The 26113-nt window shown below is 47.3% G+C and overlaps 1 pseudogene; it reads right to left on the bottom strand.

Annotated features, from left to right (window-relative positions):
* The window catches only part of LOC148086605 (mucin-5AC-like), a 46038-nt pseudogene that overhangs the window by 6888 nt on the left and 13037 nt on the right, over positions 1-26113 (bottom strand).

The following is a 26113-nucleotide window of genomic DNA, read 5'->3' as shown; positions in this document are numbered from 1 at the left end:
TAGGTGCTGGAGTTGCTGTTACTGAAGGGGTTGTTGTGCCCACCTCTGGAGTTGTCCTTGGTACTTGAGTAGTTCCAGTAATAACAGTTGGTGTTGAAGAAACAACTGTTGTGCTAGGTCCTTCTGTTGTGACAATGGGTACCCTAGTTGTTAAGGTAACAACAGGTGTGGTTGCAGTGGAAACTGGACCAGTTGTAACAGGGGGGATCTGAGTTGTTACAGCTGTGCCTGTTGTAGGTGCTGGAGTTGCTGTTACTGAAGGAGTTGTTTTTCCCACCTCTGGAGTTTTCCTGGGTACTTGAGTAGTTGCAGTAATAACAGTTGGTGTTGAGGAAACAACTGTTGTGCTAGGTCCTTCTGTTGTGACAATGGGTACCCTCGTTGTTGAGGTAACAACAGGTGTGGTTGCAGTGGAAACTGGACCAGTTGTAACAGGGGGTATCTGAGTTGTTACAGCTGTGCCTGTTGTGGGTGCTGGAGTTGCTGTTACTGTAGGAGTTGTTTTGCCCACCTCTGGAGTTGTCCTTGGTACTTGAGTGGTTGCAGTTATAACAATTGGTGTTGAAGAAACAACTGTTGTGCTAGGTCCTTTTGTTGTGACAATGGGTGTCCTCGTTGTTGAGGTAACAACGAGTGTGGTTGCTGTGGAAACTTGACCAGTTGTAACAGGAGGGATCTGAGTTGTTACAGCTGTGCCTGTTGTAGGTGCTGGAGTTGCTGTTACTGAAGGAGTTTTTTTGCCCACCTCTGGAGTTGTCCTTGGTACTTGAGTACTTGCAGTAATAACAGTTGGTGTTGAAGAAACAACTGTTGTGCTAGGTCCTTCTGCTGTGACAATGGGTACCCTCGTTGTTGAGGTAAAAACAGGTGTGGTTGCTGTGGAAACTACACCAGTTGTAACAGGGGGAGGCTGGGTTGTTACAGCTGTGCCTACTGTAGGTGCTGGAGTTGCTGTTACTGAAGGGGTTGTTGTGCCCACCTCTGGAGTTGTCCTTGGTACTTGAGTAGTTCCAGTAATAACAGTTGGTGTTGAGGAAACAACTGTTGTGCTAGGTCCTTCTGTTGTGACAATGGGTACCCTAGTTGTTAAGGTAACAACAGGTCTGGTTGCAGTGGAAACTGGACCAGTTGTAACAGGGGGGATCTGAGTTGTTACAGCTGTGCCTGTTGTAGGTGCTGGAGTTGCTGTTACTGAAGGGGTTGTTGTGCCAAACTTTTGAGTTGTCCTTGGTACTTGAGTACTTGCAGTAATAACAGTTGGTGTTGAAGAAACAACTGTTGTGCTAGGTCCTTCTGTTGTGACAATGGGTACCCTCGTTGTTGAGGTAACAACAGGTGTGGTAGCTGTGGAAACTAGACCAGTTGTAACAGAGGGAGGCTGGGTTGTTACAGCTGTGCCTACTGTAGGTGCTGGAGTTGCTGTTACTGAAGGGGTTGTTGTGCCCACCTCTGGAGTTGTCCTTGGCACTTGAGTAGTTCCAGTAATAACAGTTGGTTTTGAGGAAACAACTGTTGTGCTAGGTCCTTCTGTTGTGACAATGGGTACCCTCGTTGTTGAGGTAACAACAGGTGTGGTTGCTGTGGAAACTGTACCAGTTGTAACAGGGGGAGACTGGGTTGTTACAGCTGTGCCTACTGTAGGTGCTGGAGTTGCTGTTACTGAAGGGGTTGTTGTGCCCACCTCTGGAGTTGTCCTTGGTACTTGAGTAGTTCCAGTAATAACAGTTGGTGTTGAGGAAACAACTGTTGTGCTAGGTCCTTCTGTTGTGACAATGGGTACCCTCGTTGTTGAGGTAACAACAGGTGTGGTTGCAGTGGAAACTGGACCAGTTGTAACAGGGGGGATCTGAGTTGTTACAGCTGTGCCTGTTGTAGGTGCTGGAGTTGCTGTTACTGAAGGAGTTGTTTTGGCCACCTCTGGAGTTGTCCTTGGTACTTGAGTAGTTGCAGTAATAACAGTTGGTGTTGAGGAAACAACTGTTGTGCTAGGTCCTTCTGTTGTGACAATGGGTACCCTCGTTGTTGAGAAAACAACAGGTGTGGTTGCAGTGGAAACTGGACCAGTTGTAACAGGGGGTATCTGAGTTGTTACAGCTGTGCCTGTTGTAGGTGCTGGAGTTGCTGTTACTGAAGGAGTTGTTTTGCCCACCTCTGGAGTTGTCCTTGGTACTTGGGTACTTGCAGTAATAACAGTTGGTGTTGAAGAAACAACTGTTGTGCTAGGTCCTTCTGTTGTGACAATGGGTACCCTCATTGTTGAGGTAACAACAGGTGTGGTTGCAGTGGAAACTGGACCAGTTGTAACAGGGGGGATCTGAGTTGTTACAGCTGTGCCTGTTGTAGGTGCTGGAGTTGCTGTTACTGAAGGAGTTGTTTTGCCCACCTCTGGAGTTGTCCTTGGTACTTGAGTAGTTGCAGTAATAACAGTTGGTGTTGAGGAAACAACTGTTGTGCTAGGTCCTTCTGTTGTGACAATGGGTACCCTCGTTGTTGAGAAAACAACAGGTGTGGTTGCAGTGGAAACTGGACCAGTTGTAACAGGGGGGATCTGAGTTGTTACAGCTGTGCCTGTTGTAGGTGCTGGAGTTGCTGTTACTGAAGGAGTTGTTTTGCCTACCTCTGGAGTTGTCCTTGGTACTTGAGTAGTTGCAGTAATAACAGTTGGTATTGAAGAAACAACTGTTGTGCTAGGTCCTTCTGTTGTGACAATGGGTACCCTCGTTGTTGAGGTTACAACAGGTGTGGTTGCTGTGGAAACTACACCAGTTGTAACAGGGGGAGGCTGGGTTGTTACAGCTGTGCCTACTGTAGGTGCTGGAGTTGCTGTTACTGAAGGGGTTGTTGTGCCAAACTTTTGAGTTGTCCTTGGTACTTGAGTACTTGCAGTAATAACAGTTGGTGTTGAGGAAACAACTGTTGTGCTAGGTCCTTCTGTTGTGACAATGGGTACCCTCGTTGTTGAGGTAACAACAGGTGTGGTTGCTGTGGAAACTGGACCAGTTGTAACAGGGGGAGACTGGGTTGTTACAGCTGTGCCTACTGTAGGTGCTGGAGTTGCTGTTACTGAAGGGGTTGTTGTGCCCACCTCTGGAGTTGTCCTTGGTACTTGAGTAGTTCCAGTAATAACAGTTGGTGTTGAGGAAACAACTGTTGTGCTAGGTCCTTCTGTTGTGACAATGGGTACCCTCGTTGTTGAGGTAACAACAGGTGTGGTTGCAGTGGAAACTGGACCAGTTGTAACAGGGGGGATCTGAGTTGTTACAGCTGTGCCTGTTGTAGGTGCTGGAGTTGCTGTTACTGAAGGAGTTGTTTTGGCCACCTCTGGAGTTGTCCTTGGTACTTGAGTAGTTGCAGTAATAACAGTTGGTGTTGAGGAAACAACTGTTGTGCTAGGTCCTTCTGTTGTGACAATGGGTACCCTCGTTGTTGAGAAAACAACAGGTGTGGTTGCAGTGGAAACTGGACCAGTTGTAACAGGGGGTATCTGAGTTGTTACAGCTGTGCCTGTTGTAGGTGCTGGAGTTGCTGTTACTGAAGGAGTTGTTTTGCCCACCTCTGGAGTTGTCCTTGGTACTTGGGTACTTGCAGTAATAACAGTTGGTGTTGAAGAAACAACTGTTGTGCTAGGTCCTTCTGTTGTGACAATGGGTACCCTCGTTGTTGAGGTAAAAACAGGTGTGGTTGCTGTGGAAACTGGACCAGTTGTAACAGGGGGTATCTGAGTTGTTACAGCTGTGCCTGTTGTAGGTGCTGGTGTTGCTGTTACTGAAGGAGTTGTTTTGCCTACCTCTGGAGTTGTCCTTGGTACTTGAGTAGTTGCAGTAATAACAGTTGGTGTTGAGGAAACAACTGTTGTGATAGGTCCTTCTGTTGTGACAATGGGTACCCTAGTTGTTAAGGTAACAACAGGTGTGGTTGCTGTGGAAACTGGACCAGTTGTAACAGGGGGTATCTGAGTTGTTACAGCTGTGCCTGTTGTAGGTGCTGGAGTTGCTGTTACTGAAGGAGTTGTTTTGCCCACCTCTGGAGTTTTCCTTGGTACTTGAGTAGTTGCAGTAATAACAGTTGGTGTTGAGGAAACAACTGTTGTGCTAGGTCCTTCTGTTGTGACAATGGGTACCCTCGTTGTTGAGGGAACAACAGGTGTGGTTGCTGTGGAAACTACACCAGTTGTAACAGGGGGAGGCTGGGTTGTTACAGCTGTGCCTACTGTAGGTGCTGGAGTTGCTGTTACTGAAGGGGTTGTTGTGCCCACCTCTGGAGTTGTCCTTGGTACTTGAGTAGTTCCAGTAATAACAGTTGGTGTTGAGGAAACAACTGTTGTGCTAGGTCCTTCTGTTGTGACAATGGGTACCCTCGTTGTTGAGGTAACAACAGGTGTGGTTGCAGTGGAAACTGGACCAGTTGTAACAGGGGGTATCTGAGTTGTTACAGCTGTGCCTGTTGTAGGTGATGGAGTTGCTGTTACTGAAGGAGTTGTTTTGCCCACCTCTGGAGTTGTCCTTGGTACTTGAGTGGTTGCAGTTATAACAATTGGTGTTGAAGAAACAACTGTTGTGCTAGGTCCTTCTGTTGTGACAATGGGTACCCTCGTTGTTGAGGTAACAACAGGTGTGGTTGCTGTGGAAACTACACCAGTTGTAACAGGGGGAGGCTGGGTTGTTACAGCTGTGCCTACTGTAGGTGCTGGAGTTGCTGTTACTGAAGGAGTTGTTGTGCCCACCTCTGGAGTTGTCCTTGGTACTTGAGTAGTTCCAGTAATAACAGTTGGTGTTGAGGAAACAACTGTTGTGCTAGGTCCTTCTGTTGTGACAATGGGTACCCTAGTTGTTAAGGTAACAACAGGTCTGGTTGCAGTGGAAACTGGACCAGTTGTAACAGGAGGTATCTGAGTTGTTACAGCTGTGCCTGTTGTAGGTGCTGGAGTTGCTGTTACTGAAGGAGTTGTTTTGCCTACCTCTGGAGTTGTCCTTGGTACTTGAGTAGTTGCAGTAATAACAGTTGGTGTTGAAGAAACAACTGTTGTGCTAGGTCCTTCTGTTGTGACAATGGGTACCCTCGTTGTTGAGGTAACAACAGGTGTGGTTGCTGTGGAAACTACACCAGTTGTAACAGGGGGAGGCTGGGTTGTTACAGCTGTGCCTACTGTAGGTGCGTGAGTTGCTGTTACTGAAGGGGTTGTTGTGCCCACCTCTGGAGTTGTCCTTGGTACTTGAGTAGTTGCAGTAATAACAGTTGGTGTTGAGGAAACAACTGTTGTGATAGGTCCTTCTGTTGTGACAATGGGTACCCTAGTTGTTAAGGTAACAACAGGTGTGGTTGCTGTGGAAACTGGACCAGTTGTAACAGGGGGTATCTGAGTTGTTACAGCTGTGCCTGTTGTAGGTGCTGGAGTTGCTGTTACTGAAGGAGTTGTTTTGCCCACCTCTGGAGTTTTCCTTGGTACTTGAGTAGTTGCAGTAATAACAGTTGGTGTTGAGGAAACAACTGTTGTGCTAGGTCCTTCTGTTGTGACAATGGGTACCCTCGTTGTTGAGGTAACAACAGGTGTGGTTGCTGTGGAAACTACACCAGTTGTAACAGGGGGAGGCTGGGTTGTTACAGCTGTGCCTACTGTAGGTGCTGGAGTTGCTGTTACTGAAGGGGTTGTTGTGCCCACCTCTGGAGTTGTCCTTGGTACTTGAGTAGTTCCAGTAATAACAGTTGGTGTTGAGGAAACAACTGTTGTGCTAGGTCCTTCTGTTGTGACAATGGGTACCCTCGTTGTTGAGGTAACAACAGGTGTGGTTGCAGTGGAAACTGGACCAGTTGTAACAGGGGGTATCTGAGTTGTTACAGCTGTGCCTGTTGTAGGTGCTGGAGTTGCTGTTACTGAAGGAGTTGTTTTGCCCACCTCTGGAGTTGTCCTTGGTACTTGAGTGGTTGCAGTTATAACAATTGGTGTTGAAGAAACAACTGTTGTGCTAGGTCCTTCTGTTGTGACAATGGGTACCCTCGTTGTTGAGGTAACAACAGGTGTGGTTGCTGTGGAAACTACACCAGTTGTAACAGGGGGAGGCTGGGTTGTTACAGCTGTGCCTACTGTAGGTGCTGGAGTTGCTGTTACTGAAGGGGTTGTTGTGCCCACCTCTGGAGTTGTCCTTGGTACTTGAGTAGTTGCAGTAATAACAGTTGGTGTTGAGGAAACAACTGTTGTGCTAGGTCCTTCTGTTGTGACAATGGGTACCCTCGTTGTTGAGGTAACAACAGGTGTGGTTGCTGTGGAAACTACACCAGTTGTAACAGGGGGAGGCTGGGTTGTTACAGCTGTGCCTACTGTAGGTGCTGGAGTTGCTGTTACTGAAGGGGTTGTTGTGCCCACCTCTGGAGTTGTCCTTGGTACTTGAGTAGTTCCAGTAATAACAGTTGGTGTTGAGGAAACAACTGTTGTGCTAGGTCCTTCTGTTGTGACAATGGGTACCCTCGTTGTTGAGGTAACAACAGGTGTGGTTGCAGTGGAAACTGGACCAGTTGTAACAGGGGGTATCTGAGTTGTTACAGCTGTGCCTGTTGTAGGTGCTGGAGTTGCTGTTACTGAAGGAGTTGTTTTGCCCACCTCTGGAGTTGTCCTTGGTACTTGAGTGGTTGCAGTTATAACAATTGGTGTTGAAGAAACAACTGTTGTGCTAGGTCCTTCTGTTGTGACAATGGGTACCCTCGTTGTTGAGGTAACAACAGGTGTGGTTGCTGTGGAAACTACACCAGTTGTAACAGGGGGAGGCTGGGTTGTTACAGCTGTGCCTACTGTAGGTGCTGGAGTTGCTGTTACTGAAGGGGTTGTTGTGCCCACCTCTGGAGTTGTCCTTGGTACTTGAGTAGTTCCAGTAATAACAGTTGGTGTTGAGGAAACAACTGTTGTGCTAGGTCCTTCTGTTGTGACAATGGGTACCCTAGTTGTTAAGGTAACAACAGGTCTGGTTGCAGTGGAAACTGGACCAGTTGTAACAGGGGGGATCTGAGTTGTTACAGCTGTGCCTGTTGTAGGTGCTGGAGTTGCTGTTACTGAAGGAGTTGTTTTGCCCACCTCTGGAGTTTTCCTTGGTACTTGAGTAGTTGCAGTAATAACAGTTGGTGTTGAGGAAACAACTGTTGTGCTAGGTCCTTCTGTTGTGACAATGGGTACCCTCGTTGTTGAGGTAACAACAGGTGTGGTTGCTGTGGAAACTGGACCAGTTGTAACAGGGGGTATCTGAGTTGTTACAGCTGTGCCTGTTGTAGGTGCTGGAGTTGCTGTTACTGAAGGGGTTGTTGTGCCAAACTTTTGAGTTGTCCTTGGTACTTGAGTACTTGCAGTAATAACAGTTGGTGTTGAAGAAACAACTGTTGTGCTAGGTCCTTCTGTTTTGACAATGGGTACCCTCGTTGTTGAGGTAACAACAGGTGTGGTTGCTGTGGAAACTAGACCAGTTGTAACAGAGGGAGGCTGGGTTGTTACAGCTGTGCCTACTGTAGGTGCTGGAGTTGCTGTTACTGAAGGGGTTGTTGTGCCCACCTCTGGAGTTGTCCTTGGCACTTGAGTAGTTCCAGTAATAACAGTTGGTGTTGAGGAAACAACTGTTGTGCTAGGTCCTTCTGTTGTGACAATGGGTACCCTCGTTGTTGAGGTAACAACAGGTGTGGTTGCTGAGGAAACTGGACCAGTTGTAACAGGGGGAGACTGGGTTGTTACAGCTGTGCCTACTGTAGGTGCTGGAGTTGCTGTTACTGAAGGGGTTGTTGTGCCCACCTCTGGAGTTGTCCTTGGTACTTGAGTAGTTCCAGTAATAACAGTTGGTGTTGAGGAAACAACTTTTGTGCTAGGTCCTTCTGTTGTGAGAATGGGTACCCTAGTTGTTAAGGTAACAACAGGTGTGGTTGCAGTGGAAACTGGACCAGTTGTAACAGGGGGGATCTGAGTTGTTACAGCTGTGCCTGTTGTAGGTGCTGGAGTTGCTGTTACTGAAGGAGTTGTTTTGCCCACCTCTGGAGTTGTCCTTGGTACTTGAGTACTTGCAGTAATAACAGTTGGTGTTGAAGAAACAACTGTTGTGCTAGGTCCTTCTGTTGTGACAATGGGTACCCTCGTTGTTGAGGTAACAACAGGTGTGGTTGCAGTGGAAACTGGACCAGTTGTAACAGGGGGGATCTGAGTTGTTACAGCTGTGCCTGTTGTAGGTGCTGGAGTTGCTGTTACTGAAGGAGTTGTTTTGCCCACCTCTGGAGTTGTCCTTGGTACTTGAGTAGTTGCAGTAATAACAGTTGGTGTTGAGGAAACAACTGTTGTGCTAGGTCCTTCTGTTGTGACAATGGGTACCCTCGTTGTTGAGAAAACAACAGGTGTGGTTGCAGTGGAAACTGGACCAGTTGTAACAGGGGGGATCTGAGTTGTTACAGCTGTGCCTGTTGTAGGTGCTGGAGTTGCTGTTACTGAAGGAGTTGTTTTGCCTACCTCTGGAGTTGTCCTTGGTACTTGAGTAGTTGCAGTAATAACAGTTGGTGTTGAAGAAACAACTGTTGTGCTAGGTCCTTCTGTTGTGACAATGGGTACCCTCGTTGTTGAGGTAACAACAGGTGTGGTTGCTGTGGAAACTACACCAGTTGTAACAGGGGGAGGCTGGGTTGTTACAGCTGTGCCTACTGTAGGTGCTGGAGTTGCTGTTACTGAAGGAGTTGTTTTGCCCACCTCTGGAGTTGTCCTTGGTACTTGAGTAGTTGCAGTAATAACAGTTGGTGTTGAAGAAACAACTGTTGTGCTAGGTCCTTCTGTTGTGACAATGGGTACCCTCGTTGTTGAGGTAACAACAGGTGTGGTTGCTGTGGAAACTGGACCAGTTGTAACAGGGGGTATCTGAGTTGTTACAGCTGTGCCTGTTGTAGGTGCTGGAGTTGCTGTTACTGAAGGGGTTGTTGTGCCAAACTTTTGAGTTGTCCTTGGTACTTGAGTACTTGCAGTAATAACAGTTGGTGTTGAAGAAACAACTGTTGTGCTAGGTCCTTCTGTTGTGACAATGGGTACCCTCGTTGTTGAGGTAACAACAGGTGTGGTTGCTGTGGAAACTAGACCAGTTGTAACAGAGGGAGGCTGGGTTGTTACAGCTGTGCCTACTGTAGGTGCTGGAGTTGCTGTTACTGAAGGGGTTGTTGTGCCCACCTCTGGAGTTGTCCTTGGCACTTGAGTAGTTCCAGTAATAACAGTTGGTGTTGAGGAAACAACTGTTGTGCTAGGTCCTTCTGTTGTGACAATGGGTACCCTCGTTGTTGAGGTAACAACAGGTGTGGTTGCAGTGGAAACTGGACCAGTTGTAACAGGGGGTATCTGAGTTGTTACAGCTGTGCCTGTTGTAGGTGCTGGAGTTGCTGTTACTAAAGGAGTTGTTTTGCCTACCTCTGGAGTTGTCCTTGGTACTTGAGTAGTTGCAGTAATAACAGTTGGTATTGAAGAAACAACTGTTGTGCTAGGTCCTTCTGTTGTGACAATGGGTGTCCTCGTTGTTGAGGTAACAACGAGTGTGGTTGCTGTGGAAACTTGACCAGTTGTAACAGGAGGGATCTGAGTTGTTACAGCTGTGCCTGTTGTAGGTGCTGGAGTTGCTGTTACTGAAGGAGTTTTTTTGCCCACCTCTGGAGTTGTCCTTGGTACTTGAGTACTTGCAGTAATAACAGTTGGTGTTGAAGAAACAACTGTTGTGCTAGGTCCTTCTGTTGTGACAATGGGTACCCTCGTTGTTGAGGTAACAACAGGTGTTGTTGCTGTGGAAACTACACCAGTTGTAACAGGGGGAGGCTGGGTTGTTTCAGCTGTGCCTACTGTAGGTGCTGGAGTTGCTGTTACTGAAGGGGTTGTTGTGCCCACCTCTGGAGTTGTCCTTGGTACTTGAGTAGTTCCAGTAATAACAGTTGGTGTTGAGGAAACAACTGTTGTGATAGGTCCTTCTGTTGTGACAATGGGTACCCTAGTTGTTAAGGTAACAACAGGTGTGGTTGCAGTGGAAACTGGACCAGTTGTAACAGGGGGGATCTGAGTTGTTACAGCTGTGCCTGTTGTAGGTGATGGAGTTGCTGTTACTGAAGGAGTTGTTTTGCCCACCTCTGGAGTTTTCCTTGGTACTTGAGTAGTTGCAGTAATAACAGTTGGTGTTGAGGAAACAACTGTTGTGCTAGGTCCTTCTGTTGTGACAATGGGTACCCTCGTTGTTGAGGTAACAACAGGTGTGGTTGCTGTGGAAACTACACCAGTTGTAACAGGGGGAGGCTGAGTTGTTATAGCTGTGCCTACTGTAGGTGCTGGAGTTGCTGTTACTGAAGGGGTTGTTGTGCCCACCTCTGGAGTTGTCCTTGGAACTTGAGTAGTTCCAGTAATAACAGTTGGTGTTGAGGAAACAACTGTTGTGCTAGGTCCTTCTGTTGTGACAATGGGTACCCTCGTTGTTGAGGTAACAACAGGTGTGGTTGCAGTGGAAACTGGACCAGTTGTAACAGGGGGTATCTGAGTTGTTACAGCTGTGCCTGTTGTAGGTGCTGGAGTTGCTGTTACTGAAGGAGTTGTTTTGCCCACCTCTGGAGTTGTCCTTGGTACTTGAGTGGTTGCAGTTATAACAATTGGTGTTGAAGAAACAACTGTTGTGCTAGGTCCTTCTGTTGTGACAATGGGTGTCCTCGTTGTTGAGGTAACAACGAGTGTGGTTGCTGTGGAAACTTGACCAGTTGTAACAGGAGGGATCTGAGTTGTTACAGCTGTGCCTGTTGTAGGTGCTGGAGTTGCTGTTACTGAAGGAGTTTTTTTGCCCACCTCTGGAGTTGTCCTTGGTACTTGAGTACTTGCAGTAATAACAGTTGGTGTTGAAGAAACAACTGTTGTGCTAGGTCCTTCTGTTGTGACAATGGGTACCCTCGTTGTTGAGGTAAAAACAGGTGTGGTTGCTGTGGAAACTGGACCAGTTGTAACAGGGGGTATCTGAGTTGTTACAGCTGTGCCTGTTGTAGGTGCTGGTGTTGCTGTTACTGAAGGAGTTGTTTTGCCTACCTCTGGAGTTGTCCTTGGTACTTGAGTAGTTGCAGTAATAACAGTTGGTGTTGAAGAAACAACTGTTGTGCTAGGTCCTTCTGTTGTGACAATGGGTACCCTCGTTGTTGAGGTAACAACAGGTGTGGTTGCTGTGGAAACTACACCAGTTGTAACAGGGGGAGGCTGGGTTGTTACAGCTGTGCCTACTGTAGGTGCTGGAGTTGCTGTTACTGAAGGGGTTGTTGTGCCCACCTCTGGAGTTGTCCTTGGTACTTGAGTAGTTCCAGTAATAACAGTTGGTGTTGAGGAAACAACTGTTGTGCTAGGTCCTTCTGTTGTGACAATGGGTACCCTAGTTATTAAGGTAACAACAGGTCTGGTTGCAGTGGAAACTGGACCAGTTGTAACAGGGGGGATCTGAGTTGTTACAGCTGTGCCTGTTGTAGGTGCTGGAGTTGCTGTTACTGAAGGAGTTGTTTTGCCCACCTCTGGAGTTTTCCTTGGTACTTGAGTAGTTGCAGTAATAACAGTTGGTGTTGAGGAAACAACTGTTGTGCTAGGTCCTTCTGTTGTGACAATGGGTACCCTCGTTGTTGAGGTAGCAACAGGTGTGGTTGCTGTGGAAACTGGACCAGTTGTAACAGGGGGTATCTGAGTTGTTACAGCTGTGCCTGTTGTAGGTGCTGGAGTTACTGTTACTGAAGGGGTTGTTGTGCCAAACCTTTGAGTTGTCCTTGGTACTTGAGTACTTGCAGTAATAACAGTTGGTGTTGAAGAAACAACTGTTGTGCTAGGTCCTTCTGTTGTGACAATGGGTACCCTCGCTGTTGAGGTAACAACAGGTGTGGTTGCTGTGGAAACTACACCAGTTGTAACAGGGGGAGGCTGGGTTGTTACAGCTGTGCCTACTGTAGGTGCTGGAGTTGCTGTTACTGAAGGGGTTGTTGTGCCCACCTCTGGAGTTGTCCTTGGTACTTGAGTAGTTCCAGTAATAACAGTTGGTGTTGAGGAAACAACTGTTGTGCTAGGTCCTTCTGTTGTGACAATGGGTACCCTAGTTATTAAGGTAACAACAGGTCTGGTTGCAGTGGAAACTGGACCAGTTGTAACAGGGGGGATCTGAGTTGTTACAGCTGTGCCTGTTGTAGGTGCTGGAGTTGCTGTTACTGAAGGAGTTGTTTTGCCCACCTCTGGAGTTTTCCTTGGTACTTGAGTAGTTGCAGTAATAACAGTTGGTGTTGAGGAAACAACTGTTGTGCTAGGTCCTTCTGTTGTGACAATGGGTACCCTCGTTGTTGAGGTAGCAACAGGTGTGGTTGCTGTGGAAACTGGACCAGTTGTAACAGGGGGTATCTGAGTTGTTACAGCTGTGCCTGTTGTAGGTGCTGGAGTTACTGTTACTGAAGGGGTTGTTGTGCCAAACTTTTGAGTTGTCCTTGGTACTTGAGTACTTGCAGTAATAACAGTTGGTGTTGAAGAAACAACTGTTGTGCTAGGTCCTTCTGTTGTGACAATGGGTACCCTCGCTGTTGAGGTAACAACAGGTGTGGTTGCTGTGGAAACTAGACCAGTTGTAACAGAGGGAGGCTGGGTTGTTACAGCTGTGCCTACTGTAGGTGCTGGTGTTGCTGTTACTGAAGGGGTTGTTGTGCCCACCTCTGGAGTTGTCCTTGGTACTTGAGTAGTTGCAGTAATAACAGTTGGTGTTGAGGAAACAACTGTTGTGCTAGGTCCTTCTGTTGTGACAATGGGTACCCTCGTTGTTGAGGTAACAACAGGTGTGGTTGCTGTGGAAACTACACCAGTTGTAACAGGGGGAGGCTGGGTTGTTACAGCTGTGCCTACTGTAGGTGCTGGAGTTTCTGTTACTGTAGGGGTTGTTGTGCCCACCTCTGGAGTTGTCCTTGGTACTTGAGTAGTTCCAGTAATAACAGTTGGTGTTGAGGAAACAACTGTTGTGATAGGTCCTTCTGTTGTGACAATGGGTACCCTAGTTGTTAAGGTAACAACAGGTGTGGTTGCAGTGGAAACTGGACCAGTTGTAACAGGGGGGATCTGAGTTGTTACAGCTGTGCCTGTTGTAGGTGCTGGAGTTGCTGTTACTGAAGGAGTTGTTTTGCCCACCTCTGGAGTTTTCCTTGGTACTTGAGTAGTTTCAGTAATAACAGTTGGTGTTGAGGAAACAACTGTTGTGCTAGGTCCTTCTGTTGTGAAAATGGGTACCCTCGTTGTTGAGGTAACAACAGGTGTGGTTGCTGTGGAAACTACACCAGTTGTAACAGGGGGAGGCTGGGTTGTTACAGCTGTGCCTACTGTAGGTGCTGGAGTTGCTGTTACTGAAGGGGTTGTTGTGCCCACCTCTGGAGTTGTCCTTGGTACTTGAGTAGTTCCAGTAATAACAGTTGGTGTTGAGGAAACAACTGTTGTGCTAGGTCCTTCTGTTGTGACAATGGGTACCCTCGTTGTTGAGGTAACAACAGGTGTGGTTGCAGTGGAAACTGGACCAGTTGTAACAGGGGGTATCTGAGTTGTTACAGCTGTGCCTGTTGTAGGTGCTGGAGTTGCTGTTACTGAAGGAGTTGTTTTGCCAACCTCTGGAGTTGTCCTTGGTACTTGAGTGGTTGCAGTTATAACAATTGGTGTTGAAGAAACAACTGTTGTGCTAGGTCCTTCTGTTGTGACAATGGGTGTCCTCGTTGTTGAGGTAACAACGAGTGTGGTTGCTGTGGAAACTTGACCAGTTGTAACAGGAGGGATCTGAGTTGTTACAGCTGTGCCTGTTGTAGGTGCTGGAGTTGCTGTTACTGAAGGAGTTTTTTTGCCCACCTCTGGAGTTGTCCTTGGTACTTGAGTACTTGCAGTAATAACAGTTGGTGTTGAAGAAACAACTGTTGTGCTAGGTCCTTCTGTTTTGACAATGGGTACCCTCGTTGTTGAGGTAACAACAGGTGTGGTTGCTGTGGAAACTAGACCAGTTGTAACAGGGGGGATCTGAGTTGTTACAGCTGTGCCTGTTGTAGGTGCTGGAGTTGCTGTTACTGAAGGAGTTGTTTTGCCCACCTCTGGAGTTGTCCTTGGTACTTGAGTAGTTGCAGTAATAACAGTTGGTGTTGAGGAAACAACTGTTGTGCTAGGTCCTTCTGTTGTGACAATGGGTACCCTCGTTGTTGAGAAAACAACAGGTGTGGTTGCAGTGGAAACTGGACCAGTTGTAACAGGGGGTATCTGAGTTGTTACAGCTGTGCCTGTTGTAGGTGCTGGAGTTGCTGTTACTAAAGGAGTTGTTTTGCCCACCTCTGGAGTTGTCCTTGGTACTTGAGTAGTTGCAGTAATAACAGTTGGTGTTGAAGAAACAACTGTTGTGCTAGGTCCTTCTGTTGTGACAATGGGTACCCTCGTTGTTGAGGTAACAACAGGTGTGGTTGCTGTGGAAACTACACCAGTTGTAACAGGGGGAGGCTGGGTTGTTACAGCTGTGCCTACTGTAGGTGCTGGAGTTGCTGTTACTGAAGGGGTTGTTGTGCCCACCTCTGGAGTTGTCCTTGGTACTTGAGTAGTTCCAGTAATAACAGTTGGTGTTGAGGAAACAACTGTTGTGATAGGTCCTTCTGTTGTGACAATGGGTACCCTAGTTGTTATGGTAACAACAGGTGTGGTTGCAGTGGAAACTGGACCAGTTGTAACAGGGGGGATCTGAGTTGTTACAGCTGTGCCTGTTGTAGGTGCTGGAGTTGCTGTTACTGAAGGAGTTGTTTTGCCCACCTCTGGAGTTTTCCTTGGTACTTGAGTAGTTGCAGTAATAACAGTTGGTGTTGAGGAAACAACTGTTGTGCTAGGTCCTTCTGTTGTGACAATGGGTACCCTCGTTGTTGAGGTAACAACAGGTGTGGTTGCTGTGGAAACTACACCAGTTGTAACAGGGGGAGGCTGAGTTGTTACAGCTGTGCCTACTGTAGGTGCTGGAGTTGCTGTTACTGAAGGGGTTGTTGTGCCCACCTCTGGAGTTGTCCTTGGTACTTGAGTAGTTCCAGTAATAACAGTTGGTGTTGAGGAAACAACTGTTGTGCTAGGTCCTTCTGTTGTGACAATGGGTACCCTCGTTGTTGAGGTAACAACAGGTGTGGTTGCAGTGGAAACTGGACCAGTTGTAACAGGGGGTATCTGAGTTGTTACAGCTGTGCCTGTTGTAGGTGCTGGAGTTGCTGTTACTGAAGGAGTTGTTTTGCCCACCTCTGGAGTTGTCCTTGGTACTTGAGTACTTGCAGTAATAACAGTTGGTGTTGAAGAAACAACTGTTGTGCTAGGTCCTTCTGTTGTGACAATGGGTACCCTCGTTGTTGAGGTAAAAACAGGTGTGGTTGCTGTGGAAACTGGACCAGTTGTAACAGGGGGTATCTGAGTTGTTACAGCTGTGCCTGTTGTAGGTGCTGGAGTTGCTGTTACTGAAGGAGTTGTTTTGCCTACCTCTGGAGTTGTCTTTGGTACTTGAGTAGTTGCAGTAATAACAGTTGGTGTTGAAGAAACAACTGTTGTGCTAGGTCCTTCTGTTGTGACAATGGGTACCCTCGTTGTTGAGGTAGCAACAGGTGTGGTTGCTGTGGAAACTACACCAGTTGTAACAGGGGGAGGCTGGGTTGTAACAGCTGTGCCTACTGTAGGTGCTGGAGTTGCTGTTACTGAAGGGGTTGTTGTGCCCACCTCTGGAGTTGTCCTTGGTACTTGAGTAGTTCCAGTAATAACAGTTGGTGTTGAGGAAACAACTGTTGTGATAGGTCCTTCTGTTGTGACAATGGGTACCCTAGTTGTTATGGTAACAACAGGTGTGGTTGCAGTGGAAACTGGACCAGTTGTAACAGGGGGTATCTGAGTTGTTACAGCTGTGCCAGTTGTAGGTGCTGGAGTTGCTGTTACTGAAGGAGTTGTTTTGCCCACCTCTGGAGTTGTCCTTGGTACTTGAGTGGTTGCAGTTATAACAATTGGTGTTGAAGAAACAACTGTTGTGCTAGGTCCTTCTGTTGTGACAATGGGTGTCCTCGTTGTTGAGGTAACAACAAGTGTGGTTGCTGTGGAAACTTGACCAGTTGTAACAGGAGCGATCTGAGTTGTTACAGCTGTGCCTGTTGTAGGTGCTGGAGTTGCTGTTACTGAAGGAGTTTTTTTGCCCACCTCTGGAGTTGTCCTTGGTACTTGAGTACTTGCAGTAATAACAGTTGGTGTTGAAGAAACAACTGTTGTGCTAGGTCCTTCTGTTGTGACAATGGGTACCCTCGTTGTTGAGGTAAAAACAGGTGTGGTTTCTGTGGAAACTGGACCAGTTGTAACAGGGGGAGGCTGAGTTGTTACAGCTGTGCCTACTGTAGGTGCTGGAGTTGCTGTTACTGAAGGGGTTGTTGTGCCCACCTCTGGAGTTGTCCTTGGTACTTGAGTAGTTCCAGTAATAACAGTTGGTGTTGAGGAAACAACTGTTGTGCTAGGTCCTTCTGTTGTGACAATGGGTACCCTCGTTGTTGAGGTAACAACAGGTGTGGTTGCAGTGGAAACTGGACCAGTTGTAACAGGGGGTATCTGAGTTGTTACAGCTGTGCCTGTTGTAGGTGCTGGAGTTGCTGTTACTGAAGGAGTTGTTTTGCCCACCTCTGGAGTTGTCCTTGGTACTTGAGTACTTGCAGTAATAACAGTTGGTGTTGAAGAAACAACTGATGTGCTAGGTCCTTCTGTTGTGACAATGGGTACCCTCGTTGTTGAGGTAACAACAGGTGTGGTTGCTGTGGAAACTGGACCAGTTGTAACAGGGGGTATCTGAGTTGTTACAGCTGTGCCTTTTGTAGGTGCTGGAGTTGCTGTTACTGAAGGAGTTGTTTTGCCTACCTCTGGAGTTGTCCTTGGTACTTGAGTAGTTGCAGTAATAACAGTTGGTGTTGAAGAAACAACTGTTGTGCTAGGTCCTTCTGTTGTGACAATGGGTACCCTCGTTGTTGAGGTAGCAACAGGTGTGGTTGCTGTGGAAACTACACCAGTTGTAACAGGGGGAGGCTGGGTTGTTACAGCTGTGCCTACTGTAGGTGCTGGAGTTGCTGTTACTGAAGGGGTTGTTGTGCCCACCTCTGGAGTTGTCCTTGGTACTTGAGTAGTTCCAGTAATAACAGTTGGTGTTGAGGAAACAACTGTTGTGATAGGTCCTTCTGTTGTGACAATGGGTACCCTAGTTGTTATGGTAACAACAGGTGTGGTTGCAGTGGAAACTGGACCAGTTGTAACAGGGGGGATCTGAGTTGTTACAGCTGTGCCTGTTGTAGGTGCTGGAGTTGCTGTTACTGAAGGAGTTGTTTTGCCCACCTCTGGAGTTTTCCTTGGTACTTGAGTAGTTGCAGTAATAACAGTTGGTGTTGAGGAAACAACTGTTGTGCTAGGTCCTTCTGTTGTGACAATGGGTACCCTCGTTGTTGAGGTAACAACAGGTGTGGTTGCTGTGGAAACTACACCAGTTGTAACAGGGGGAGGCTGAGTTGTTACAGCTGTGCCTATTGTAGGTGCTGGAGTTGCTGTTACTGAAGGGGTTGTTGTGCCCACCTCTGGAGTTGTCCTTGGTACTTGAGTAGTTCCAGTAATAACAGTTGGTGTTGAGGAAACAACTGTTGTGCTAGGTCCTTCTGTTGTGACAATGGGTACCCTCGTTGTTGAGGTAACAACAGGTGTGGTTGCTGTGGAAACTGGACCAGTTGTAACAGGAGGGATCTGAGTTGTTACAGCTGTGCCTGTTGTAGGTGCTGGAGTTGCTGTTACTGAAGGAGTTTTTTTGCCCACCTCTGGAGTTGTCCTTGGTACTTGAGTACTTGCAGTAATAACAGTTGGTGTTGAAGAAACAACTGTTGTGCTAGGTCCTTCTGTTGTGACAATGGGTACCCTCGTTGTTGAGGTAAAAACAGGTGTGGTTTCTGTGGAAACTGGACCAGTTGTAACAGGGGGAGGCTGAGTTGTTACAGCTGTGCCTACTGTAGGTGCTGGAGTTGCTGTTACTGAAGGGGTTGTTGTGCCCACCTCTGGAGTTGTCCTTGGTACTTGAGTAGTTCCAGTAATAACAGTTGGTGTTGAGGAAACAACTGTTGTGCTAGGTCCTTCTGTTGTGACAATGGGTACCCTCGTTGTTGAGGTAACAACAGGTGTGGTTGCAGTGGAAACTGGACCAGTTGTAACAGGGGGTATCTGAGTTGTTACAGCTGTGCCTGTTGTAGGTGCTGGAGTTGCTGTTACTGAAGGAGTTGTTTTGCCCACCTCTGGAGTTGTCCTTGGTACTTGAGTACTTGCAGTAATAACAGTTGGTGTTGAAGAAACAACTGTTGTGCTAGGTCCTTCTGTTGTGACAATGGGTACCCTCGTTGTTGAGGTAACAACAGGTGTGGTTGCTGTGGAAACTGGACCAGTTGTAACAGGGGGTATCTGAGTTGTTACAGCTGTGCCTTTTGTAGGTGCTGGAGTTGCTGTTACTGAAGGAGTTGTTTTGCCTACCTCTGGAGTTGTCCTTGGTACTTGAGTAGTTGCAGTAATAACAGTTGGTGTTGAGGAAACAACTGTTGTGCTAGGTCCTTCTGTTGTGACAATGGGTACCCTCGTTGTTGAGGTAGCAACAGGTGTGGTTGCTGTGGAAACTACACCAGTTGTAACAGGGGGAGGCTGGGTTGTTACAGCTGTGCCTACTGTAGGTGCTGGAGTTGCTGTTACTGAAGGGGTTGTTGTGCCCACCTCTGGAGTTGTCCTTGGTACTTGAGTAGTTCCAGTAATAACAGTTGGTGTTGAGGAAACAACTGTTGTGATAGGTCCTTCTGTTGTGACAATGGGTACCCTAGTTGTTATGGTAACAACAGGTGTGGTTGCAGTGGAAACTGGACCAGTTGTAACAGGGGGGATCTGAGTTGTTACAGCTGTGCCTGTTGTAGGTGCTGGAGTTGCTGTTACTGAAGGAGTTGTTTTGCCCACCTCTGGAGTTTTCCTTGGTACTTGAGTAGTTGCAGTAATAACAGTTGGTGTTGAGGAAACAACTGTTGTGCTAGGTCCTTCTGTTGTGACAATGGGTACCCTCGTTGTTGAGGTAACAACAGGTGTGGTTGCTGTGGAAACTACACCAGTTGTAACAGGGGGAGGCTGAGTTGTTACAGCTGTGCCTATTGTAGGTGCTGGAGTTGCTGTTACTGAAGGGGTTGTTGTGCCCACCTCTGGAGTTGTCCTTGGTACTTGAGTAGTTCCAGTAATAACAGTTGGTGTTGAGGAAACAACTGTTGTGCTAGGTCCTTCTGTTGTGACAATGGGTACCCTCGTTGTTGAGGTAACAACAGGTGTGGTTGCAGTGGAAACTGGACCAGTTGTAACAGGGGGTATCTGAGTTGTTACAGCTGTGCCAGTTGTAGGTGCTGGAGTTGCTGTTACTGAAGGAGTTGTTTTGCCCACCTCTGGAGTTGTCCTTGGTACTTGAGTGGTTGCAGTTATAACAATTGGTGTTGAAGAAACAACTGTTGTGCTAGGTCCTTCTGTTGTGACAATGGGTGTCCTCGTTGTTGAGGTAACAACGAGTGTGGTTGCTGTGGAAACTTGACCAGTTGTAACAGGAGGGATCTGAGTTGTTACAGCTGTGCCTGTTGTAGGTGCTGGAGTTGCTGTTACTGAAAGAGTTTTTTTGCCCACCTCTGGAGTTGTCCTTGGTACTTGAGTACTTGCAGTAATAACAGTTGGTGTTGAAGAAACAACTGTTGTGCTAGGTCCTTCTGTAGTGACAATGGGTACCCTCGTTGTTGAGGTAAAAACAGGTGTGGTTGCTGTGGAAACTGGACCAGTTGTAACAGGGGGTATCTGAGTTGTTACAGCTGTGCCTGTTGTAGGTGCTGGAGTTGCTGTTACTGAAGGAGTTGTTTTGCCTACCTCTGGAGTTGTCCTTGGTACTTGAGTAGTTGCAGTAATAACAGTTGGTGTTGAAGAAACAACTGTTGTGCTAAGTCCTTCTGTTGTGACAATGGGTACCCTCGTTGTTGAGGTAGCAACAGGTGTGGTTGCTGTGGAAACTACACCAGTTGTAACAGGGGGAGGCCGGGTTGTTACAGCTGTGCCTACTGTAGGTGCTGGAGTTGCTGTTACTGAAGGGGTTGTTGTGCCCACCTCTGGAGTTGTCCTTGGTACTTGAGTAGTTCCAGTAATAACAGTTGGTGTTGAGGAAACAACTGTTGTGCTAGGTCCTTCTGTTGTGACAATGGGTACCCTAGTTGTTAAGGTAACAACAGGTCTGGTTGCAGTGGAAACTGGACCAGTTGTAACAGGGGGGATCTGAGTTGTTACAGCTGTGCCTGTTGTAGGTGCTGGAGTTGCTGTTACTGAAGGAGTTGTTTTGCCCACCTCTGGAGTTGTCCTTGGTACTTGAGTAGTTGCAGTAATAACAGTTGGTGTTGAGGAAACAACTGTTGTGCTAGGTCCTTCTGTTGTGACAATGGGTACCCTCGTTGTTGAGGTAACAACAGGTGTGGTTGCTGTGGAAACTGGACCAGTTGTAACAGGGGGTATCTGAGTTGTTACAGCTGTGCCTGTTGTAGGTGCTGGAGTTTCTGTTACTGAAGGGGTTGTTTTGCCAAACTTTTGAGTTGTCCTTGGTACTTGAGTACTTGCAGTAATAACAGTTGGTGTTGAAGAAACAACTGTTGTGCTAGGTCCTTCTGTTGTGACAATGGGTACCCTCGTTGTTGAGGTAACAACAGGTGTGGTTGCTGTGGAAACTGGACCAGTTGTAACAGAGGGAGGCTGGGTTGTTACAGCTGTGCCTACTGTAGGTGCTGGAGTTGCTGTTACTGAAGGGGTTGTTGTGCCCACCTCTGGAGTTGTCCTTGGCACTTGAGTACTTCCAGTAATAACAGTTGGTGTTGAGGAAATAACTGTTGTGCTAGGTCCTTCTGTTGTAACAATGGGTACCCTCATTGTTGAGGTAACAACAGGTGTGGTTGCTGTGGAAACCAGACCAGTTGTAACAGGAGGGATCTGAGTTGTTACAGCTGTGCCTGTTGTAGGTGCTGCAGTTGATGTTACTGAAGGAGTTGTTTTGCCCACCTCTGGAGTTGTCCTTGCTACTTGAGTACTTGCAGTAATAACAGTTGGTGTTGAAGAAACAACTGATGTGCTAGGTCCTTCTGTTGTGACAATGGGTACCCTCGTTGTTGAGGTAACAACAGGTGTGGTTGCTGTGGAAACTACACCAGTTGTAACAGGGTGAGGCTGGGTTGTTACAGCTGTGCCTAATGTAGGTGCTGGAGTTGTTGTTACTGAAGGGGTTGTTGTGCCAAACTTTTGAGTTGTCCTTGGTACTTGAGTACTTGCAGTAATAACAGTTGATGTTGAAGAAACAACTGTTGTGCTAGGTCCTTCTGTTGTGACAATGGGTAACCTCGTTGTTGAGGTAACAACAGGTGTGGTTGCTGTGGAAACTAGACCAGTTGTAACAGAGGGAGGCTGGGTTGTTACAGCTGTGCCTACTGTAGGTGCTGGAGTTGCTTTTACTGAAGGGGTTGTTGTGCCCACCTCTGGAGTTGTCCTTGGCACTTGAGTAGTTCCAGTAATAACAGTTGGTGTTGAGGAAACAACTGTTGTGCTAGGTCCTTCTGTTGTGACAATGGGTGTCCTCGTTGTTGAGGTAACAACGGGTGTGGTTGCTGTGGAAACTACACCAGTTGTAACAGGGGGAGACTGGGTTGTTACAGCTGTGCCTACTGTAGGTGCTGGAGTTGCTGTTACTGAAGGGGTTGTTGTGCCTACTTCTGGAGTTGTCCTTGGTACTTGAGTAGTTCCAGTAATAACAGTTGGTGTTGAGGAAACAACTGTTGTGCTAGGTCCTTTTGTTGTGACAATGGGAGTCCTCGTTGTTGAGGTAACAACGGGTGTGGTTGCTGTGGAAACTAGACCAGTTGTAACAGAGGGAGGCTGGGTTGTTACAGCTGTGCTTACTGTAGGTGCTGGAGTTGCTGTTACTGAAGGGGTTGTTGTGCCCACCTCTGGAGTTGTCCTTGGTACTTGAGTAGTTCCAGTAATAACAGTTGGTGTTGAGGAAACAACTGTTGTGCTAGGTCCTTTTGTTGTGACAATGGGTACCCTCGTTGTTGAGGTAACAACAGGTGTGGTTGCAGTGGAAACTGGACCAGTTGTAACAGGGGGTATCTGAGTTGTTACAGCTGTGCCTGTTGTAGGTGCTGGAGTTGCTGTTACTGAAGGGGTTGTTTTGCCAAACTTTTGAGTTGTCCTTGGTACTTGAGTACTTGCAGTAATAACAGTTGGTGTTGAAGAAACAACTGTTGTGCTAGGTCCTTCTGTTGTGACAATGGGTACCCTCGTTGTTGAGGTAACAACAGGTGTGGTTGCTGTGGAAACTGGACCAGTTGTAACAGAGGGAGGCTGGGTTGTTACAGCTGTGCCTACTGTAGGTGCTGGAGTTGCTGTTACTGAAGGGGTTGTTGTGCCCACCTCTGGAGTTGTCCTTGGCACTTGAGTACTTCCAGTAATAACAGTTGGTGTTGAGGAAACAACTGTTGTGCTAGGTCCTTCTGTTGTAACAATGGGTACCCTCATTGTTGAGGTAACAACAGGTGTGGTTGCTGTGGAAACCAGACCAGTTGTAACAGGAGGGATCTGAGTTGTTACAGCTGTGCCTGTTGTAGGTGCTGCAGTTGATGTTACTGAAGGAGTTGTTTTGCCCACCTCTGGAGTTGTCCTTGCTACTTGAGTACTTGCAGTAATAACAGTTGGTGTTGAAGAAACAACTGATGTGCTAGGTCCTTCTGTTGTGACAATGGGTACCCTCGTTGTTGAGGTAACAACAGGTGTGGTTGCTGTGGAAACTACACCAGTTGTAACAGGGTGAGGCTGGGTTGTTACAGCTGTGCCTACTGTAGGTGCTGGAGTTGTTGTTACTGAAGGGGTTGTTGTGCCAAACTTTTGAGTTGTCCTTGGTACTTGAGTACTTGCAGTAATAACAGTTGATGTTGAAGAAACAACTGTTGTGCTAGGTCCTTCTGTTGTGACAATGGGTACCCTCGTTGTTGAGGTAACAACAGGTGTGGTTGCTGTGGAAACTAGACCAGTTGTAACAGAGGGAGGCTGGGTTGTTACAGCTGTGCCTACTGTAGGTGCTGGAGTTGCTTTTACTGAAGGGGTTGTTGTGCCCACCTCTGGAGTTGTCCTTGGCACTTGAGTAGTTCCAGTAATAACAGTTGGTGTTGAGGAAACAACTGTTGTGCTAGGTCCTTCTGTTGTGACAATGGGTGTCCTCGTTGTTGAGGTAACAACGGGTGTGGTTGCTGTGGAAACTACACCAGTTGTAACAGGGGGAGACTGGGTTGTTACAGCTGTGCCTACTGTAGGTGCTGGAGTTGCTGTTACTGAAGGGGTTGTTGTGCCCACTTCTGGAGTTGTCCTTGGTACTTGAGTAGTTCCAGTAATAACAGTTGGTGTTGAGGAAACAACTGTTGTGCTAGGTCCTTTTGTTGTGACAATGGGAGTCCTCGTTGTTGAGGTAACAACGGGTGTGGTTGCTGTGGAAACTAGACCAGTTGTAACAGAGGGAGGCTGGGTTGTTACAGCTGTGCTTACTGTAGGTGCTGGAGTTGCTGTTACTGAAGGGGTTGTTGTGCCCACCTCTGGAGTTGTCCTTGGTACTTGAGTAGTTCCAGTAATAACAGTTGGTGTTGAGGAAACAACTGTTGTGCTAGGTCCTTTTGTTGTGACAATGGGTACCCTCGTTGTTGAGGTAACAACAGGTGTGGTTGCAGTGGAAACTGGACCAGTTGTAACAGGGGGGATCTGAGTTGTTACAGCTGTGCCTGTTGTAGGTGCTGGAGTTGCTGTTACTGAAGGAGTTGTTTTGCCCACTTCTGGAGTTGTCCTTGGTACCTGAGTATTTGCAGTAATAACAGTTGGTGTTGAGGAAACAACTGTTGTGCTAGGTCCTTCTGTTGTGACAATGGGTACCCTCGTTGTTGAGGTAACAACAGGTGTGGTTGCTGTGGAAACAACACCAGTTGTAACAGGGGGAGACTGGGTTGTTACAGCTGTGCCTACTTTAGGTGCTGGAGTTGCTGTTACTGAAGGGGTTGTTGTGCCAAACTTTTGAGTTGTCCTTGGTACTTGAGTAGTTCCAGTTATAACAGTTGGTGTTGATGAAACAACTGCCGTGCTAGGTCCTTCTGTAGTTACAACAGGTATCCTCGTTGTTGAGGTAACAATGGGTGTGGTTGCTGTGGAAACTAGACCAGTTGTAACAGGGGGGATCTGAGTTGTTACAGCTGTGCCTGTTGTAGGTGCTGGAGTTGCTGTTACTGAAGGGGTTGTTTTGCCCACCTCTGGAGTTGTCCTTGGTACTTGAGTAGTTGCAGTAATAACAGTTGGTGTTGAAGAAACAACTGTTGTGCTAGGTCCTTCTGTTGTGACAATGGGTACACTCGTTGTTGAGGTAACAACAGGTGTGGTTGCTGTGGACACTGGACCAGTTGTAACAGGGGGAAGCTGAGTTGTTACAGCTGTGCCTACTGTAGGTGATGGAGTTGCTGTTACTGAAGGAGTTGTTTTGCCCACCTCTGGAGTTGTCCTTGGTACTTGAGTGGTTGCAGTAATAACAATTGGTGTTGAAGAAACAACTGTTGTGCTAGGTCCTTCTGTTGTGACAATGGGTACCCTCGTTGTTGAGGTAACAACGGGTGTGGTTGCTTTGGAAACTTGACCAGTTGTAACAGGAGGGATCTGAGTTGTTACAGCTGTGCCTGTTGTAGGTGCTGGAGTTGCTGTTACTGAAGGAGTTGTTTTGCCCACCTCTGGAGTTGTCCTTGGTACTTGAGTAGTTCCAGTAATAACAGTTGGTGTTGAAGAAACAACTGTTGTGCTAGGTCCTTTTGTTGTGACAATGGGTGTCCTCGTTGTTGAGGTAACAACAGGTGTGGTTGCAGTGGAAACTGGACCAGTTGTGACAGGGGGACGCTGAGTTGTTACAGCTGTGCCTACTGTAGGTGCTGGAGTTGCTGTTACTGAAGGGGTTGTTGTGCCAAACTTTGAAGTTGTCCTTGGTGTTTGAGTAGTTCCAGTTATAACAGTTGGTGTTGATAAAACAACTGCCGTGCTAGGTCCTTCTGTTGTTACAACAGGTATCCTCGTTGTTGAGGTAACAACGGGTTTAGTTGCTGTGGAAACTTGACCAGTTGTAACAGGGGGAAGCTGAGTAATTATTGCTGTGCCTATTGTAGGTGCTGGAGTTGCTGTTACTGAAGGGGTTGTTGTTCCAACCTCTGGAGTTGTCCTTGGTACTTGAGTAGTTCCTGTAACAATAGTTGGTGTTGAGGAAACAATTGTTGTGCTAGGTCCTTCTGTTGTGACAAAGGGTACCCTCGTTGTTGAGGCAACAACGGGTGTGGTTGCTGTGGAAACTGGACCAGTTGTAACAGGGGGAAGCTGAGTTGTTACAGCTGTGCCTACTGTAGGTGCTGGAGTTGCTGTTACTGAAGGGGTTGTTGTGCCGACCTCTGGAGTTGTCCTTGGTACTCGAGTAGTTCCAGTAATAATAGTTGGTGTTGAGGAAACAATCGTTGTGCTAGGTCCTTCTGTTGTGACAACGGGTACCCTCGTTGTTGAGGTAACAACAGGTGTTGTTGCTGTGGAAACTGGACCAGTTGTAGCAGGTGGAAGCTGAGTTGTTACAGCTGTGCCTACTGTAGGTGCTGGAGTTGCTGTTACTGAAGGGGTTGTTGTGCCGACCTCTGGAGTTGTCCTTGGTACTTGAGTAGTTCCAGTAATAACAGTTGGTGTTGAGGAAACAACTGTTGTGCTAGGTCCTTCTGTTGTGACTACGGGTACTCTCGTTGTTGAGGTAACAACGGGTGTGGTTGCTGTGGAAACTGGACCAGTTGTAGCAGGGGGAAGCTGAGTTGTTACAGCTGTGCCTGTTGTGAGTGTTGGAGTTGCTGTTATTGAAGGAGTTGTTGGGACCATAGTTGTCCATGGAGTTGTTCCACCTGAAATAAATTATTTATACAGTTAGTTTATCAACAAATACCATTCAATAAATAGCCTGAAATAATGTTGATG

The sequence above is a fragment of the Callionymus lyra genome, chromosome 2 (assembly GCF_982586985.1).
Source record: "Callionymus lyra chromosome 2, fCalLyr1.hap1.1, whole genome shotgun sequence".
NCBI classification, from domain to species: domain Eukaryota; kingdom Metazoa; phylum Chordata; class Actinopteri; order Syngnathiformes; family Callionymidae; genus Callionymus; species Callionymus lyra.
This window is presented reverse-complemented; position numbering and strand designations above follow the sequence as displayed.